Below are 20,745 nucleotides of genomic sequence, written 5' to 3'. Positions count from 1 at the left end.
ATAATTCAAAATAATAAAAAATGAAATAGTGAAAACATATCCTAAAACATTGTGATAGTTTCTTAGAAAGTGTATCATACTTGCACAGTATGACTCAACAATTCGACTCCTAGGCATTAGTCCAAGAGGATGAAAGCATATGTCTAAACAAAGACATAAACAAATGTCCAAGAATTTGATTTGTAACAGCCCAAAACTAGAACAACCAACCAAACATATGGCCACAAACAAATGAATGCACAATCTATGGTATATCTATATATACTGTGGAACACAACCTAGCAATGAAAACAAATACACAGCATGGTCTGATCTCAGAATGATTATAGTGAATGAAATAATCAGAGCCTCTGCTCCGCCAAAACAACAGCAGCAGCAGCAGCAACAACAGCAACAACAAATCAAACTACTGCGTGTGTTTTCCTAGGTCAGAAGGTAGAGGTGACAAAGGGGCACAGAGATAGTTTTTGGAGGCGATGGATATGTTCATTATCCTGATTGTGATCATGGTTTCTTGGATGTGTACAAATCACAAAAATTACCAAGTTGAAAACTTAAATATATGCAGTTTATAGAATGTTGCTTACACTTAACAAAACTATTAACAAACAAAATCAAATGTGTTTATTTGCTATATCAAAGCTAACATGATAAGAATATGGATATTTTAATACCTGCAAAGGCAAAAAAAAAGCTTTAGTGACTTATATTAACTTTATTCTAAAATCATTGCAATTTAGGATGTTACCATGTGTCCTGGGAACAACTGTCCCACACTTTATAGAAAAATGTTTGGAAACACTTTATTAAATAACATTAAATATTATGTTTTCTGTTTGTTTTTTTAAAATGCAAGGCTGAACATTGCATTGTTATCCTCAAAGAGGACTGTACAGATTGCAATAATTTTAATTCAAACCTTTTGACCATAAATTATATTTTCTTGCCATGCTTATTATCATTTTCCCATACAATGTTCTAAGGAACACAATTTGAAGATACCAATATATCTTTATTAATGTTGGAATATCTAAAGAGAATTGGGTTTACTAACAGATAGTAGACCATATGAAGCCTGAACAAAAGAAAATTCTGCAGATTTTTTTTTTTTTTTTACTTTAGTTTTTCCACAAAATTCCTAGGAAATGTTGTTCAAACTTCAGAATGTATATCCCATTTGATTATATCAGAAAAGTACTCCTTTATGGAATTTTCCATTAACATCATTCAATTAATTTTCTCATTCTCTGCCAATTAAGAATCATTAAGACTGCCTTGGCCAGGTAGCTCATTTTGTTGGAGTGTCATTCCACGCACCTCAATGTTGTGGGTTTGATTCCTAGTCTAAGCACATACCTAGGTTAGTGGGCTCCATCCAAGTAGGGGCACATATGGGAGGCAACAATCAATGTTCCTCTCTCAAATCAATGTTTTTATCTATTTATCTATCTATCTATCTATCTATCTATCTATCTATCTATCTATCTATCTATCATCTCTCCTTTCCTCTCTAAAATTCAATTAAATAAAAGATCATCTAATCTAATAATAGACAAATATGCAAATTGACCACACCTCCAACACACCCACAAGCCACGCCCACAAGCCACGCCCACCATCCAATCAGAGCGAGTATGCAAATTAACCCAAACCTAGATGGCTACAGCCACAGAGAGCAAGGTTTCCTAGGTAACAGAGGAGGCCAAGCTTTCCGCCTGCCATTTCCAGGCCTAAGCCTCCACTCAAGCTACAAAGTTTCAATTATAGAAGGTAAACAAATTCAAACAAATGGCGGCAGAATGGAGCTTGAGAGAGCAGGCCAGGGTTGTCGACGGCAACAGGGGAAGCAAAGCTTTCCACACACTCTGGCCAGGCTCACCTGCTTAAGGCAACGTAGTTTCAATTATAACCCCAACACAATGGCTGCGGCCTCGGAGGGAGCCCCAGGCTTGGCTTGGCTCCGCTCCAGGCTACAAAGTTTCAATTGTAGAAGGAAAATAAATTCCAAATACTAGGGCCTCCGCTTGGGTTACCAGGGGGCGTGGCCAGCCTGCAAACCACCACAGGCCCCTCACTCAGGCCGCCCCACACCCCAAGGGAAACCCCACCTGATCTGGGACACACTTCAGGGCAAACCAGTTGGCCCCCACCCCTGTACCAGGCCTCTATCCTATCTAATAAAAGAATAATATGCAGATTGATCATCACTGCAACACACAATATAGCTGCCCCCATGTGGTCAAAGATCCTGCCCCCATGTGGACACAAGATGGCCACCACAGGATGGCCAGCAGGAGAGGGCAGTTGGGAGGCACCCGGCCTGCAAGGGAGGGCAGTTGTGAGGGATCAGCCCTGCAAGGGAGGGCAGTTGAGAGGGACCAGGCTTGCAAGAAAGGGCAGTTGGAGGTGATCAACCCTCCAGGAGAGGGCAGTTAGGAGTGACCAGGCCGGCAGAGGAGGGAAGTTGGGGGCAAACAGGCTGGCAGGGGAGCTGTTAGGCATCAATCAGGCTGGCAGCGGAGTGGTTAGGGGGTGATCAGGCTGGCAGGCAGAAGCGGTTAGGGCCAATCAGGAAGGCAGGCAGGCAAGCAGTTGGGAGCCAGCAGTCCTGGATTGTGAGAGGTATGTCCGACTGCCCAGTGGGATCAGGCCTAAACGGGCAGTCGGACATCCCTCGAGGGGTCTCATATTGGAGAGGGTACAGGCTCGGCTGAGGGAGAACCCCCCTCCGTGCACGAATTTCGTGCACCGGGCCTCTAGTTAAGACTATAATTTGGGTTTATCATAATAGATTTCTAAGAGACAGAAAACATGCTGATTAATCAACATGCATAGCATGGTCCTGTTGTGAGTTATTTATTGCCCCCACTGAAACCTCAGGAAGGATTGACATTTGTATTGGGCTTTACTATTCTATGAGTTATGCCAATCACTCCCTTAAGACCAATTAACTTATGTTCTGTGGTAAAAAATGAATTTTGTCCTGCACTTACAGCACTTAGTCCCAGTTTACAAACCAACTTCACCCCGTTGACTAATGACTTTCTCTGAGACCCTGCTGATCTAACCAGGGAGATCTCTTTTTTAACTAACATTTTTAACTAACACCTTTATGACTTCAATTATCAGAGACTAATTATTATAGAATCTCACAGAGCAATGTAAGAATTAGAAGTCAGCTGGCATTTGGGGCCAGTGAACTGCATTCTGTTTCTTAGTCATCATGTACGAAGTTAATTCTTAAGGATAGCACATGGGTTGTGATGTTGTACTAGAATTAAATTTTATGAATTACTTAAAAAATCCATACAGAAAAAAGCATGAATATTGGTATATGTTATTTTACATTTGAGAGACAATTCACCAGAGGCTGTTCTTTCTAGGCAAAGTGTTTCTGCATCTTGTGCAGTTATACTATAGCCAGACAGACCTCATAGAGAAAGAGCACTTTTGCATACATTTGGATTTCTAGTGGTAGTTATTGCACAAATAAAATACAGTATGGAGATTCTGCTCTAATTAATGTGCACCAATTTCAATGATAACCTAGACCCTTCAATTACACACTTTATCTAGAGAATTGAATTTCCTGAAGAATAAGTTAGGTCATTAAGATAAAGAAAATGCATTTTGTCTTTTAATTCTGCAACTGAGTCAGCACACTTAATGGTATTGCTTTTAATAATATATGAAATTATATTAATACTAGAGGCTCAGTGCATGAAATACGTGCACTGGGGGGAGGGGGTGTCCCTCAGCCCGGCCTGCACCCTCTCACAATCAAGGACCCCTATGGGATCGGGCCTAAACCAGCAGTCGGATATCCCTCTCAAAATCTGGGACTGCTGGCTCCTAACCACTCACCTACCTGCCTTCCTGATCCCAACTAACCACCCACCTGCCTGCCTGATCTCCCCTTACCACTTGCCTGTCTGCTTGATCGCCCCTAACCACTCACCTGCCTGCCTGATCACCCCTAACCGCCTCTGCCTTGGCCCCTGCCACTGCGGCTTCGTCCAGAATGACATCCAGAAGGTCGTTTAGCTGTACGATCTGATTAGCATATTATGCTTTTATTATTATAGATATTTATTTCATTTTCCCTTGTACAGAGATTTTTGACATATATATTTACTTTTTATTACCTATTACATACCACATATTGTATGTAATGTTAAAAATATAGATATTTCTCAGGCAATGTGGCTCAGTGGTTGAGCATTGACCCATGAACCAAGAAGTCACTGATTGATTCCTAGTCAGGGCACATGCCTGGGTTGTGGGCTCAGTACCCAGTAGGAAACAGCTGATTGATGATGTTTCTAATTTATGTTTCTATCTCTCTATGCTGCTTCCTTCTTCTCTCTCTAAAATCAATAAAACCTATATTTAAAAAATACAGATATTAATTATATGTCATCTTTGTACTAGGGAGCCCAAAGTCTAATGAAAAAGTGATAAGTGATCTAGCAATTATAAGTAATGTATATACTAGTAGTTCTGTCATAAAATATAGATATGGTTTTTGGGTGATGTTTTTAAACTGTGTTACTTCACCTCTATTGTCAATAAAGTATTTTAAAAATTAAAATAATATTAATGGAGGCAGCTCAACATCTAACTAGATAATCTGAAACATATAGGAGTAGTAGTTTTCAATAAGATATATAAATCTTTTAGCTGTCATTACAATAATAGCTAAATGCTAATAACTATTTGTATACTTGTGCTAAATAGAAAATAATGGTTTCTATGGTGATAAAATGTGCAAAGATGCTAGTACTCTAAATTATCATACTATATATTGCTATTGCAAAAAGCACACATACGATTTAAATGAGAAAAATTGATACATAAAATATAAACCTTGCTATTGTTTGGTAGAAAAATTATAGATATTTTCTTAGGGATGATTAGTTGGGATAATATTCAAAATCTTGGTGTGCATTAACCATTTCCCAATGGTGTTGTGTTAATATAATTGTATAGATCTATGGCATTTTATTCTAAATATCAATGACTGCCATGGGATCCCTGAGGGAAAAGTGACTCAGCAGACCATCATGTACAATATTTCCTTATTTCCTGCCTTCATCTCTGGTGATCAAGTTCATGATCCAACTCATTAAAACTGTTAAGGGAATATTGGGTATTCCCTAAACACATACTGCAGTGGCTGAGCACTGAGAATGCTGATTGGATAAAATCAAAACCATTCACCTGCACTACAATGTTCATCAAAAGTTGCAGTCTGCACTAATTCTTCAGAGATTCTATAGGCTAGACCAGCGATTTTCAACCTGCGTGCTGCAAGAAATTTAAAAACATGCAATACACGACTATTTAGTCAGTGGCTCTGACCTCTTTTCCCTTAGGTTATCAAATTTTTAAATGACAACTGCCAACACAACATATCTACCCAGTGTGAATGAATCAAAATGATACCGACTTTTTTACTTTTTTGCCAGATTGGAAAAATATATATCTATACTAATAAAAGGGTAATATGCAAATTGGTTGGGACGCCATCGCAGTAATGACTGGCACAGGTGGGAGTGAACTTGCAGCGTCGGGGATGGGGGCGGGGACTTGCAGCGTTGGGGATTCGATAGCAGCAGCAGGGATGGGGTGGGGGAGGAGGGCCTGGTGGTGGAGGGCGGCCTGTACTCCCCACATGGCGGCGGAGGGATCTGCGAGCGCTCCCGATGGCTGCTGCGGTGTGCCCAGAAGGACCACAGGTTCCTCTGCCAAGTGGTGTGCCAGGAAACCTCCGCACCGGCAGCAAAGGCAGGTGAGGGAAAGTCTGAGCTCCACAGCTAAGAGCTCCCGGCCTGGCCACGCCCCACCTTGGCCTCCAGCACCGCGGGTCAGGGATTCTGAGAAAGGCAGCTCCTTCCTGTGGTTTCTCGAACTCCCAGTATGCCTCCATCACTCCTCAAAGCTCCTTGGGTCAGGGTCAGGAATAGGTGGAGGCCTCCAGGTATCCGGGCAACCAATATAGGGAATTTCCTCTAGCAGCCAGACCCAGTGACCCAGGGCCGGAGGGAGACTTGCACTCTCCCCTGCAGCCAGGAGAACTCTGGAAGATGCGGTCTCCCCATCACTGGATGAGCGCACCTGATTGGTTAAGCATGGGAAAGCTCGTGGCCAATGGCTGCTGCCGCTTGCCCAGGGCTGGCTGCTGCAAGGGCCAAGGCTCAGGCAATGAGGGCTGGGTGAGGCTCAGGCAAGCTACAGTGGCTGTGATGGCTGAGGCTCAGGCACCCTCGTGGCCAGCAGTGGCAGCAGCAGAAGCGTGATAGGGGTGTCGCCTTCCCCTGATTGCAGGGTCACCTCTTGCAGAGGGAGGCCAGAGGCAGCAGCAGTGAGGGAGTGATGGGGGCAGTGCCTTGCCCTGATTGGCTGGTCGCCTCCCACAGAGGGAGGCCAGACTGTGGCTTAGGCCGCTCCCCTAGCGGTCAGTAGGACATCCCCTGAGGGCTCCAGACTGTAAGAAGGGGCAGGCTGGGTTGAGGGAATCCTCTCCAGTGCACAAATTTTATGTGCCAGGCCTCTAGTAAATATATACACTGAGTTGCCAGATTATTATGATCTCTGAATGCATAATAATCTGGCCACTCAGTGTGTATGTATATATATCCTATCTAATAATAGAGTAACATGTAAATTACCATCACTCCGCTATGCCCACGATTGGGCGGCGGGAGGCTGGGGGCGGAACTCGGGGTGGCCTATCCGGCCATTGAGAGGCACGGATCCACTGCCACTGAGGGGGGCTACCCTGCTGTTGAGAGGCGCAGGGGGCGGGACTCCCGCCCCTGCGCCTCTCAACGGCCAGATCCGCGGCCACTGAGCGGGCCTGCTGTGGACACCCAGCTGCGCCTCTCAACGGCAGGGTAACCAGGTGTCCACGGCAGCCCCCCTCAGCGGCCGCGGACCATCAAAAGTGGGGGAGCTAGGTGCCTGTCTGCTCCGGCACCAGGCCTTTCAGAAGCCTCCGCCTCGGCGGAGGCTTCTGAAAGGCCTGGTGCACCAGTGGACAGGCACCCAGCTCCACCGCGAAAAGTGAAAGCGTGTAGGGGACCCTACACGTGCATGATTCAATCATGCACCAGACCTCTAGTATATATATATATTAGAGGTCTGGTGCATGAATTCATGCATGGGTGGGGTCCAGCCAGCCTGGCCAGGGGCAGGGGACATGGGTGGTTGGCCGGCCTGCCTGCTGGTCGAACTTCTGGTCGAGGGACAATTAGCATATTAGCCTTTTATTATAAAGGATATACACTGAGTGGCCAGATTATTATGCATTCAGAGATCATAATAATCTGGCCACTCAGTGTAATTTTGGTGTGCTTCAGAATTTTGGTAATTAGTTTATGTGTGCCATGAGATGAAAAAGGTTGAAAATCACTAGGCTAGACAATAATTGCTTTTGATATTTTTTTCTCCACTTAAGTTGAATATGTCCCTTTGAAAATTAAATGAACAAAATCCCTTCTTGATATTTCATTGCAACTATGGACTACATTTTCACCATTTTTTTTTTTAAATGTACTTGGAGTTACTGCAACTGAACTGTATTAGCAAAAAACATGCACATAGAGATGTAATATTTTTTAAATTGTAAAAATTTTTACTAACTCTGAAATAGTACTTAAAAATAAAGTGCAACTTAGTTTGTTTATAATCTATCATCACCTGATCAAAACTGATTGGTCTTTGAGTCACACATTTTAGAATTCAGACATATTGAAAGATCTAAAAAATATTTACTCACATTTAAATTGAAGGATAATAAAACTGTGCCTCCTTCTCCACAGGTGTCTCTGATGCTAACATATGATTGCTTTTGTTTATTGTAAGTTTCAAAAATAAATTAAAACTCTTCTGCTTTTATTAGAATCCTAAATATTTTCTCAACATAACTAATGCAAATATCACAAACATATGCAAATATTAAAAGCTCACAGCCTCAGAATTTTGCTGAGGTTTACATTGTTCAGATACTGGGATTTTCAATTCACATAGTATAGCATTAGCAAACACACATACTCAGACACAGACTCATACACGCATATTGAGTTACAATACACAGGTAATAATAGACACAGTATCCTATAACCCTGATTGGAAATATTAAATGATTTGATTGCTAGAAGTTATTTTTCTTAACACTATATGACAAGAAGCACTCACATGAAACAAATCGGTATTACGACTTCTCTGTACCATATGTAAAACAGAAGAAAATGCATCATGCATTTCTCATGTCATGGAATAACAGAAGAAAAATGGCACTTGTGAAACTGACCTGAATATTTGTTTTCAGAAATATATCCGTGTGCAAGCAGCTGAGCCCGCGTAGCAGTTTGTGTATGTGATGTATAAAAAATTGCATAAGCAAGAAAGCATTCCACAAGGTCAGAAGTAAAACACATCTGAACCTGCTGTTAACATTCAGTGAAATATACTGCAGATTTTCTGTAATCATTTCTTTCTGTCACTATGGATCAAATGCCATGCAACCCACACAGAAAACGACGGCATGAATTCCCTTTCTGCAAGTATATACTTTGCAATATAAAAGGAATGAACTGTGCCAATTCAGATGCAGAATCTCACTGCATTGCATCTTCTCAGACAACAGAAATCTTTAACTCTAATAAAAATCATTCATAAGGATTTGTGTCTGTGAAAGTAAATGTACAAGGTTAAAATACTGTATAGTGAAGATTCAGTTGAAATCAAACTTCTTAATAAATACAAGTATTTCCTTCTAAATTCAGAGTAAAAATAATGTGACAAGTGATGCAAAATAATTGGCACTGGGCCATTCCCCCTTCTCCTGATCAGAACTTTTGCTATTTTTATGCTAAGCACAGCATAACCGCATCCTAATTTCATGGCACATAAGTTGGTGTGTCTTGACATCAAAATAATGTGGCTGTCAAGAATGAGAGACCTAAACATATAAAATACAAACAAGCAAAGGGTAGTAAGAGGGAAAACTTAATTTTATCTTAATAGATCCTTTAATGTCACACACACACACACACACACACACACACACACACCCCTTACATACATGCTCATGGCATATCTCTTTACATTTCAAAAGCAAATAATAGGAATTGTACTTCAGCAGAATAAATTTTGTGAAACTTTTATATCTAAAAATAATTATAAGATATATTTTAAAAGAATGATTCTTCACATTTCTAAACTCAGTTTTACTTTTCTAGATGTTAACCATCCTATATAATAAAAGCCTAATATGCTAAGTGTCTGGTCATCCAGTTGTCTGGTCAACCATTCAAAGCGTAATATGCTAATGATATGCTAAGGTCACTCAACTGCTCGCTATGATGTGCACTGACCACCAGGGGGTAAACAGTCGACTAGTCGACCAGTCGCTATGATGTGCACTGACCACCAGGGGCCAAATGCTCTGACTGGTAGGTTAGCTTGCTCCTGGGGTCTAGCCAATTGGGACTGAGCGAGATAGGCCAGATGTGCCTTGGAGCCCTCCCTCCTTCAGTCCCTCCCAGGCTGGCCAACCTCCCACATCCCTCTCCACCCCCGATTGTGCAAGGTGGCATCCCTCACCCTGGCCTGTACCCTCTTGCAATCCAGGCTGAGGGGCCCCCTCCTCACCCCACCCCCCGAGTGCATGAAGTTTGCACGCGGGGCCTCTAGTGTTTTATATTTAAGTAGTCCTATTTTTTCAATTGATACTACTTTCAGGGATGTTGTAAACATTTCATTGTGTATCTGTTTATGATACCTGAATCTTGTCAAACTTTTTCAACATTCTATCTTAACAGTGGCATCAGATCCTGGCCTCAAGTAATTATTCTCCTTCCTACTCAGAATTACCCATTTTTTGGCTAATCTGCCCAAAAGCTGTATTCCCCAGTATCTATATAGTAATTAATATTCTCAACAGACCTTGTTTTCATTTTACAAGTGATTGTTATGATATGATAATCATTAGATACTTATGAGATGTTAACTCACTCTCCTAATGACATACAGCTAGTAGTAATTTGTTGAGCTATCACCTGAGTTGTCGAAGTCTAGCTAGAAAAGCCCTTTACACCACAACTGGAAATATTGCCACCTCAGGTGTCGGTGTCCGCCTGAGCTGTGGCCACTGTGATATACATAAATGTTCGTGAACACCCATTATGTCTGATGAGTGGCACTTAAAAGCTGTGGACTACACTAGGTGACAGTCTGCTAATTTAGTACCAACTTCCACACTTTCTAACCCCAGGCCAGCAGTCAGCATCTTTGCCTCTATGCATCTCAATTCTCTCATTTGTGAAATAAACATAAAAAATGTCAAATTTGTTAAACCTACTAGTGTGTGGTAACATTAAATGAGACCTGGAAAAATATTTTTAAAAATACATTTTAAAATGCATTCAAATTTAAAATTGTAGTGGCAGTAAAACAAAAGACAACTCAGTAGACTAGATACACATTAACCTATAGGTTCAATGAAGATCTATCAATAAGTAGAAACAGCAGAAGAGGAAAAAATTATAATGCATTTAAAAAGGTACAGGCAAAGGGAAGCCTAAAGAAAAAAACAAATGGGTAGATATTTCTATTTTCATATCCTCATCACCCAACCCTGATGCTAGTATCACCACTATACCCATACGATTATTGGAATAAATATATCTCATTTTGGAATTTCAAAGATGACAAAAATTAACATAACTGCATAAAAAAGACTTCAGATGTCCTGCCTAGCAGTCCCCCAAAGGAAAATAACTTCTTCCTTCCCTCTCAACGTACTCTTCACCAGCGGTTCTCAGAGTTATACTGCTACCACCAGAAGCAGAAGCTGCTATGAGCATGTTGGGACTCCACGGGCCCCTTCGCAACCTGTTGAATTCAAAGCTCAGGGGAGGAGTCCAAGTTCACCGTGTTAACAAGGTCTCCAGGTGATTCCTAGATACAGACTAACATTTCAGAATCACTGCTCAACACACAGACCTGACGTCAAAGGCTTGCTGTGTGGTACAATAAGAAATGCACCCATAGTGCGTATGTAGCTCTGCAGTCTGATATGTGTATGAAGGTCTGAGGTGGGGAAGAGCAGAGATGGCCTTTGTTATTCAAAGAATGTTTAAATGTCTGCTCCGGGCTTGCCCCTGAGCTGAGTGCTGAGGTCACAAAAGTGAGTAAAGCCTAAGCCCTGCCTTTGCATAACTCAAGTAATTAACTGTAATGTAATGATGCAGGTTCTCAAATCAAGACACCTCATCAAACCAAGAGGGATTCATAATTCCCAGGAAGGTGATATTTGAGCAGCGTCTTGACAAGCACTGCAGCAACTTGACAAGCTTTAGGAGATCACCTAATGAATAATGCTTCATTGGAAAGCCAGCCCAAGCAGTGGTAACATGTTCAAAGTCATGGCAGCTGGAGGAAGTTTGACTATGTTGGAAAACTGGCAGTAGTAGTCCAATAGCCAAGAGCTAAAAAGCAGGTGCAAAAATTGCAAGATAGGAATTGGAGATGTGGAACCGGATCAGGAGAGTGCTAAACTGCCTGTCATCCTAAGAAACCAAACTTGATTCTCTGTTGCTTATGGGAGTCACTGAAAACTTTCAAGACAGTGACAATCTGATAAGAGTCTAGTTTTATGAGGAGAATGTAGGATAAACTTAAGGCAAGACTAGATTCAAAGAAGATATTGAACTAGACATGAGAAATCAAAATGTGGCACTAAACTATGAAAGCGATGATAAGGATGAAGAAGAAAATATGATTTCCAGAGGTATTTATTTGTGCCACGAATAAAACTGGTAATATAAGAAAATAGAGTATTGGTGTTTGCCGAATCCAATTAGTTCCTAACATCTGACTCGTCCTAGATTTATGTCATGTGCTAACATTCAATATGACTTCTCTTTATGAAAATGAATTATTTTAAGCGAGTGAATTTATTTCAAAACATGTCTTTATCTCTATCTCAGGCATAGAGCTACTGAAACAATTTATGCTTCCATGGATATGTAGAACAAGTAAAATATGAAACCCCTACAAGGTTAACATGAGCACACATCTTTCATTTTAACAAAGAAAACTGAAGGAATTACACTAGAAAAAAACCTTTTTAGGAGTGTAACCAAAAGAGAGAAACACAGAAATGGGTTATTGGAGAGGCTGATGTAGTTCTGACAGCCTGATGGTGGACTTTCTGTTATATGGTGTCTCCTTCCTTGAACACCTATTGAGGAAGCACAATACTTCTTTACAAGGTAAGGGCAGAGTCATCGAACAGACAGGTTTCCAATTTGGGTTGAACACAACAGGGAAGGCTACAATTTCCCACAGGTATGCCTGCAAATATAGTAGAACTTTAACATATTCATTTTAATTCATTCTTTAAAAATTTTCATTTTGGCCTATGCTATTGATTTGAATAATGTGCTAGTATAGCAGTATATATGCATAATTTATCATTACAAAATATTCGTATTTGGGATAAGATGTTCAGTCTCTTGCTGATTAAAGGAGCCTGAATTCAATCAAGAAGTTTTGGAGACCACAACTTGCAGCCTTGTTTTCTGAAAGTCTATCTAGACAAATGCGAATTCTGGCTCCAGTCTGCCATGGTCCGTGGGGATCAAAAAGTAAAGGAAAAATGCAGAACACGCTTCAATTTAAAGAACTCTTTTAATTTGTATTTGTTACTTTATGACTCCTGGGATTTAAAATGTTCAGACTTGTAAGATCATTGTCATATTTTATTGCAAATTATTTTATTTTCATACTTACAGTCCCTCCTCTAGTGAAATAATTGTTTGTATCCTTATTCTGATGAGTAGAAGTGGTAGTATTATAATGGCTAAGACTGTTCCTTAGGAATTATTTGACCTGCAAAATATCAAAGGCCAGGAACCTTTGGCATACAGATAATTTTGCTAGTTCTATTATTCTACTCTACCTTCCTTCCATGTACCCTTGGCTTTTGATACTGTGCTGATATGACTTGCCTCATCTAATTGCTATATATGTTAGAGACTATGCACTTTAGCTCAACACTAAATTAGTTTCCGACTAGAATGATTTGAAATGTCAGGGCACAGCATCTTTCTAGTAAATCAAATACAATGTCTGCATTGAGATAAATTCCAATTGGGGAGACAGTTAAACCATGGGTCCCTCACATTTTCTAGTTTAACAGATTTTGTAGAACATGCCTAAAAGGACTGAGGGAAACCACATAGATGTGTGTTTAATAGGAGGTAGAAAACTGTCTTAAACCTCTTCTGATTAATGTGCTTATTTTCCCCTGAATATAGAGCATAAAGTTCAAGGTTTTATATGTTACTGTTTATATTTCAAAGCACCTACCAAGGTTTGGTCTAGTCAAATTGGTTGAAAAACTCCCAAAATGAGAATTGTTGGAAGATCGTCATCATTCACCAGTCAGACTCCTTTACATATAATGACTCTGTGCGAACAACAATGTAATGTTTCCATGCATTGGGATAGAAGTGGCAGTGTATCTCTGCCATCTCTCTTTGTTCTTCAAAGAAAAACATGAAGGTGCATTAGTATTCTAAGGTCTAAGTATTCCAGGTGTCTAGAGAAGTCTGGAATTGTGAACGTGCTATCTTTATAGTGTGCTGGTCTAGGAGAGGCTATGTAAGCACTTAGTGAACAGTATAAGAACAAATATTTTTTGTGACACAGTTAAGTCCAAGTTTCCTTGCTTATTTGAGACTACATATATAAAGCTTCAGGGCATCATATACGCTACAGGCACTAAACATGTACAGGACTTCTTACAGAAGTAGGAGCCACCTGGCTTTAACCCATGCCTCTTCTCAGACTTCTATCTGAGAATTGGGGAGAAAGTGTGCTCTGGCACACAATGACACAGTTTTAATAAAGTGATGTTCACCACAGTCCAAGCCCAGCCAAGACAGAGGAGACAGTGATTTAAAAGAATATAACACCAACAACTGCATTTTGGTAATGGACTCTGAGGTTGATATGTTTCCATGTCTAAAATATATTTATTAGAGATCTTTAAAAAGACAATTATTAAACTGAATTGCAAATATAATTTATAGTGGAACATGCTAAATTACTTAGTTTCTATGTGATTGCTAAATTTTAAAATTTACAAATCATGTGCCTAACTCCTCCACCCATCCAGTTGGAGCTTCCTCTTCCCAACATGTTATGTTTTTTACATTAGCTGATTGACCTTCTCTAAAAGTCTCAGCAAGTCCTGATATTCTCCATTCCTCTGAGAATCACTTAGCTTTTTTAAAAGACCATATAAAATAATAGCAATAGATAACAGCAAAATTCATAAAAGATATGTTTTTTGGGAAAAAGTTATAGAAATTCAATCCCCAAGAGATACATTCTTCATAAATCTAAATAGAAATATAAAACAAAGATTCATGATGTGCACATATCAAATTTATTAATTTAAGAAACATTCCTTTATTGTTGGTCTGTAAATTTGCTTGACACAGGGGATAAAAGAATGAGAAAAAATGAAGCTGTTACTCTCATTGAGCTTACAGCTGTAGCATATGAATGATTCAAATCATCCTCCAACTATGTATCTGCCAATTTTGATTGTTATGAGGAAAATACAAGATGTGTTGAAAACATATAAGAGGGAGTCTAATTCTAGTATTTGGGATTTTAAAAAATTCCCTAAAAATTACAATAATCATACAATATAATGAATTCTGAAAACAGGAGGTGCTTGGCATCTTAAGAAAATCAAAAAGAAGTAAGCCAGTGTGGTTGAAGGGCAAGTTTTAGGAGAGTATGAAATGATGTGAAGTCTTTTATCCAAAGAGCAATGGAAAATCCATAGCAGAGATTTGGGCAGTAGAGTGGTATCAAGAGATTTCTGTTTAAAACAGTGGTTCTCAACCTTTCTAATGCTGCGACCCTTTAATACAGTTCCTCATGTTGTGGTGACCCCCAACCATAACATTTTTTTCGTTGCTACTTCATAACTGTAATTTTGCTACTGTTATGAATCGTAATGTAAATATCTGTGTTTTCCGATGGTCTTAGGCTCTACAGCAGCGGTTCTCAACCTGTGGGTTGCGACCCACAGGTTGAGAACTGCTAGCAGGGTCACCTAAGACCGCCAGAAAACACAGATATTGTTGCTACTTCATAACTGTAATTTTGCTTCTGTTATGAATTGTAATGTAAATATCTGTGTTTTCCAATGGTCTTAGGCTCTACAGCAGAGGTTCTCAACTTGAGAACCACTAGCAGGGTCACCTAAGACCATTGGAAAACACAGGTATTTACATTACGATTCATACAATAGCAAAATTACAGTTATGAAGTAGCAACGAAAATAATTTTATGGTTGGGGGTCACCACAACATGAGGAACTGTATTAAAGGGTTGTGGCATTAGAAAGGTTGAGAACCACTGGTTTAAAATAATATTTTGGGATTTAGTATTGAGAATAGATCTGAGGGGACAGAGAGAGGGTGGGGAGTTATCTCTTAGTATCCTATAGAGTAATTTATAAAATATACTAGAGGCCTGGTGCATGAATTCATGCACTGGTGGGATCCCTCAAGCCTGGCCTGCACCCTCTCACAATCTGGGACCCCTCAGGGGATGTCAGACTGCTGGTTTCGGCCTGATCCCACTCATCCTGGCCCCGCTGTGCCTGCTGCCTCTGCTGCTCGATAGCACTGCCGCTGAAGCAGTAGAAGCTTGCGCCACCGCTGTGCTCACCAGCCATGAGCCCAGTGTCTGGCGCTCCTTGGTCAGCTGAGCTGTGCTCCTGCTGTGGGAGCACACTGACCACATGGGGACAGCTTCCTCATTGAGCGTCTGCCCCCTGGTGGTCAGTGCACATCATAGCAACTGGCTGAACAATGGAATAGCGGTCGAATGATAGAATGGTCGCATATTGGACTGGTCACTTAGGGTTTTATATATATAAATAATAATAGCCTGTCTGGCCTCACATAATTTCTCAACAAGAGACATCCAGCATAGAAAATATTTTTTACAGATTTTTCTCTCAATCAAAGTAAACAAGACCCTAAATAGTCATACAAATTAAAGATAGAACAACACTAGGTGGGACATTATACAATTCCCACATATTTAAGGTAAAAAGCAGTAGTTCCTTAAGAGATTAAGGCAAAATACTTGCATTCTATTTCATTTACACACACTGCCTACCAATTGAAGAGTAAAAATTGAGACATGGAAGCCAAAAAGGAACTAAACAACATTTCCTTCCCCTTGATGTTTATTTTTACATTAGCAACAGATATCTCAAGCTATCACGAAGCAATAGATAGAATATGACCATTACTCAAAACCTTCCCTAATATTCACTAAATACTCCTCACAATGTTAATCTTCCCTGATGTGGTCAAATATTATTTTTCACAATGATCAGTTTCAATTTTACTTTAACCTTAAATATTCATATTTTTCACACATATAAAGATCAATAGAAAGTCAGGCTTATTTAATTTGGAGGTAAAAACAGTTTTTATTGCCTTTTGTTAAATTGTTGTTTTTTTTAGATGAAAACTGCATATTAGGATGAAAATACTTGTTTTTCCTTTAAAACCAGTATGCATTACACATGCCTAGAGTTGTTTATATTTAGATCTTTTAAGACTGCTGCTTTTTTTTTTTTGACTGATTTTCAAACTATATTTCACAGCAAGTTGTTTACAGAGTTTAAATCTGTTAAATTTGAAAGGTTGAAAAGTCAAAATGAGAGTTTCTGTTCTATTTCTAAAGTATGCTTATGTATAAAAATGAAAACAGGGAGGGAAAATAGTTGCACTTACCTAATAAGCTTTTAAAATACCAAGAATAAGAATATGATAAAAGAAAACAAATAAACAACCATTAGAAAGTGGCAAAACCCTAGCCAGTTTGGCTCAGTGGATAGAGCGTAGGCCTGCAGACTGAAGGGCCCCGGGTTTGATTCCGGTCAAGGGCACTACCTAGGTTGCAGGCTTGTTCCCTCGTCAGGGCAGGTGTGGGAGGTAACCAATCAAAGTGTCACTCTCACATTGATATCTTTCTTTCTCTGTCTCTCCCCATCCTTTCCACTCTCTCTAAAAATGAATGGAAAAATATCATTGGGTGAGGATTAAAAAAAGAAGAAGAAGAAAGCAGCAAAGAAGTTGCCAAGAAAGTTGTATTTTTTTCTAAATCAAAATTATAAGAATTTGGTGTAGTAAATCACTTTGCCTTGAATAGTTAGCACTGTTGTACTTCACGTATAGGAAACCACAGTCAATGGCACTCAGATATAGATAATTATGTACATTTCTCTCTATGATCCAGCATTTGGTTGTATATAATATTCTGAGATCACAGTGATCACAGGTAACCCTTCAATTGTATGAGGCTATTATGACATTCATACATAGGAACAATAAAGATGGGGTGATATTTTAATTTGTTGACATTGGAGAGAGAACTAATCTAAAATGCTTAGTTAAATGAAAGGGAATGCTATACATTCATAATAAAATTAAACATACGTGCACAAACACACACAGTAACTGCTCAGGGCAAAACCTCTTCAAGTAAAGATTGTAATGACAGGTTGCATTGCTCGAAGAAGTTCTCTCTCATGCAAGTTGGAAACTGTCTTAAGGGCTGAAAGAGGGAAGGAGCAGGAAAGGGCATGTGGGGTCTGGCATTGGATGTCCTCCCTCTTTGCCTTCATTTCTGCACCTCCTCCTTATGCAAGCCTAGGTCAGAGTACTAACTGTCTAAATAGGCAAGAAACACTTATGCGCTATTTCTATGGTGTTCCATCAATTAAAACATTTGCTAAGAATCGGAAAATTATATTTGTGTTCTTGATACTAACAACAAAAATAGAAATTTAAAAAAATATTAAAATTATACATAAAATCAAATTTTCCATTTGTCTTAATAATTCAATTTTAAAGATCATTCCTGGAAATATATATATATATAATTTTTTCCTATAGAACAATAACTGAAGACAGTAATATTGCTGACCAAATTGTAGTATAAAAAAAATTAACTTGTCACCACATATGTGATTTGACAGACTAAAGCACAGCGGAAATGTCTCCTCCCATTTCTTGATAGTAATTTTACTCAACTTACATTGAGGTTTCCCCATATACTTTGCAAAACCAAAGCTAGGTTGCAATGGTTTAGAAACACATGGTGTTTGTTTTGCTATTAATTTAGCTTGCCTCTCACATATAATTATTGCTATTTTTAGCATATCACTAGTCCCATAATTTTGGTGTTATTTCTTTCAGTTTCAGAAAAAAATGAAAATAATTATTTCATTGTATTGAATTCTAGTATTTCTATCTACTTCTTTATTTCTCTACTAGAGGCTCAATGCACAAAATTCATGCAAGAATGGGCCTTCCTTCTCCTGGCTGCCGGCACCAGCTTCCCTCTGGCACCCAGGACGCAGGCTCCCCTTCCAGCCCTGACTTCATCCAGAAGGTTGTCAGGAAGGATGTCTGGTCTATTAGCATACTAGGCTTTTATTATTATAGATTAGACACGTGCATGTGTTCATTCTAATATGACTATACTGTATACATGTATATGTGTATACATGAAGCCAGCTACTGCAATGACCAGAATGACCAGAGACCAGAACACCACGGCCCCTTGCTCAGGCTGGCCCTGCCCCCCAGGGTGTATTTAGGGGCTCCCCTAGGCAATGCAATAGGATGCAAGTTTGATGGGGGAAAGTCGAAGCAATAGAGGGGAAGGTCTTAAGGGTCTGCGGGGTTGGGGTGGTCGGCCCGGAGTAGGTTTGGATTGTGCTGAGGAAGGAAGAGGAAGATCCGATTGGAAAACGGCTCAGCACAGTACCTTTCTCATTGCGAACCAGGACAGCACCAGCCGTGGACTGAATGGGCGGTTGTTTCATGAGGGCGCTTGGGACCGACATGTTCATGGCAGCGGCAGTGCTCCCGAAACCTCACTGATTCCAAATAGTAAACAGCTATCAACGTCAAAGAACAGAAAAATCCTCTCCAACTAGAGGCCCTGGACTTGCAAAATGACCGAAGGAAACACCACTTAAGGAGGAGCTAGAAAAACCGGAAGTGTGCGACCAGAGGGTTGTGGGATTGTGGAGGACGCCTGGGCGCCTAGACCTAGAGCATGAGCCTGTTATTGCGCCTGTACATAGTCAGCCCTATAGTCCTCAGTCTCGCAGTATTTGTACGTGACTTCTGGCGGGAAATTATTTTGATTGAGGTTTGCTGTTCCCTTGCGGCGAGGAAGATCAGAATGAAAGGTTTTGTTTGTTCCCTTGGTTTGAAGCGGAGGTTGACAGGATCCGCGCCTATGACCAGCTCTAGGAGGAGCACACACGCACCTCCCGGGAACTGCAGAGGAAGCGCACCGCAATCGAAGCCTTCAATGAAACCATCAAGATCTTCGAAGAGCAGGGCCAGACTCAAGAGAAGTGCAGCCAGGAGTATCTGGAGCGCTTCTGGTGTGAGGGCAATGAACAAGAGATGCAGAGGATCCTGCTGAACTCAGAACGGCTCTAGCCTTGCATCGCCGAGATCCACGAGAGCCGCAGGAAGCTGGAGCAGGAGCTGCGGACACAGGTCTTGGGCAACCGGGAGACCTATAAGGGCATGAACAGCCTGAAGCCAGACCTCATGCAGCTGCGCAAGATCCGAGACCAGTGCCTGGTGTGGCTCACCCAGAAAGGCGCCTGGCAGAAGAAAATCAATGAGTGGTTGGGAATCAGAAATGAGACTGAAGACCAGTATGCACTGATGGAGGATGAGGGTGACCGCCCCCACCTTGAAGAAAGAACCTGGTATGTGGGCAAGATCAACTGCACGCAGGCTGAGGAAATGCTGAGCGGCCAGCGGGATGGCACCTTCATCACCCGTGAGAGCAGCCAGCGGGGCTGCTATGCCTGCTCCCGTGGTGGCGGATGGGGATACCAAGCACTGTGTCACCTATCCCTCAGCCACTGTCTTGGGTTTTGTGGAGCCCTACAGCCTGTACGGGTCTCTGAAGGAGCTGGTGCTGCATGACCAGCACACCTCCCTCGTGCAACACAACGATGCACTTACTGACACACTAGCACATCCTGTGTGAGACCTGGGCCCCATCCCATCCCCCTCCCCAGCCCGCTGACTCATACAGAGCAGGACTCCATCTTTCTGTCTGTCTGCCTGTCTCTCTTCTTTGTGAATCTTTCTCTGTCTCAATCTCTCTCTTGCTTTCTGCGTCTTTCTCTTCCTGTCACTCTTTCTATCCCCATTTCTGTCCTCTCTGTCTCTCTTAGTCTCTGTACCTCTAAGTCTCTGTTAGAGGAGCATACCTCCTCCCATGCCCCATTTCCCCATGGACACTGCCCTCCCCTAGCTCTGGCTGCCCCCACCAGTTCCTACAGTTCCCCCAAGCTCCCCCTGCCTGTACCTGCCATGTTTACAAAGGCCCCTGGGGTGCTTAGCCCCAGCCTGGTGCCCTGATTTTTAAGCCATAGATCTGGGGTCAGGGCAGGGAGAAGGCAGGAAGGAACTTTGCTGGGCCACTTCCAGAACCTCAGCTGTGACATCTGGGGCCAGGTGGGTCCCGCCCCACAGACCCAACTTCCCCTCCAAACCCTGAATTAAAACCGGTACCGGTTACCCCCACCTGGAGCTGCTGCCCAGAATCCCTCCTCCCCCAAAAGCAAAATTATTAAAAATAACCTTA

The 20,745-nt window shown here is 41.1% G+C and overlaps 1 pseudogene; it reads left to right on the top strand.

Annotated features, from left to right (window-relative positions):
* The first annotated feature begins 5,674 nt into the window (after nt 1–5,674).
* Nucleotides 5,675–20,142, top strand: LOC103296357 (phosphatidylinositol 3-kinase regulatory subunit beta-like; annotated as a pseudogene).
* The last annotated feature ends 603 nt before the right edge of the window (nt 20,143–20,745 follow it).

Source organism: Eptesicus fuscus, chromosome 4, assembly GCF_027574615.1.
Source record: "Eptesicus fuscus isolate TK198812 chromosome 4, DD_ASM_mEF_20220401, whole genome shotgun sequence".
Classification (NCBI taxonomy): domain Eukaryota; kingdom Metazoa; phylum Chordata; class Mammalia; order Chiroptera; family Vespertilionidae; genus Eptesicus; species Eptesicus fuscus.
Note: the sequence above shows the minus strand (reverse complement) of the source record. Positions and strands in the feature narration are given on the sequence as shown.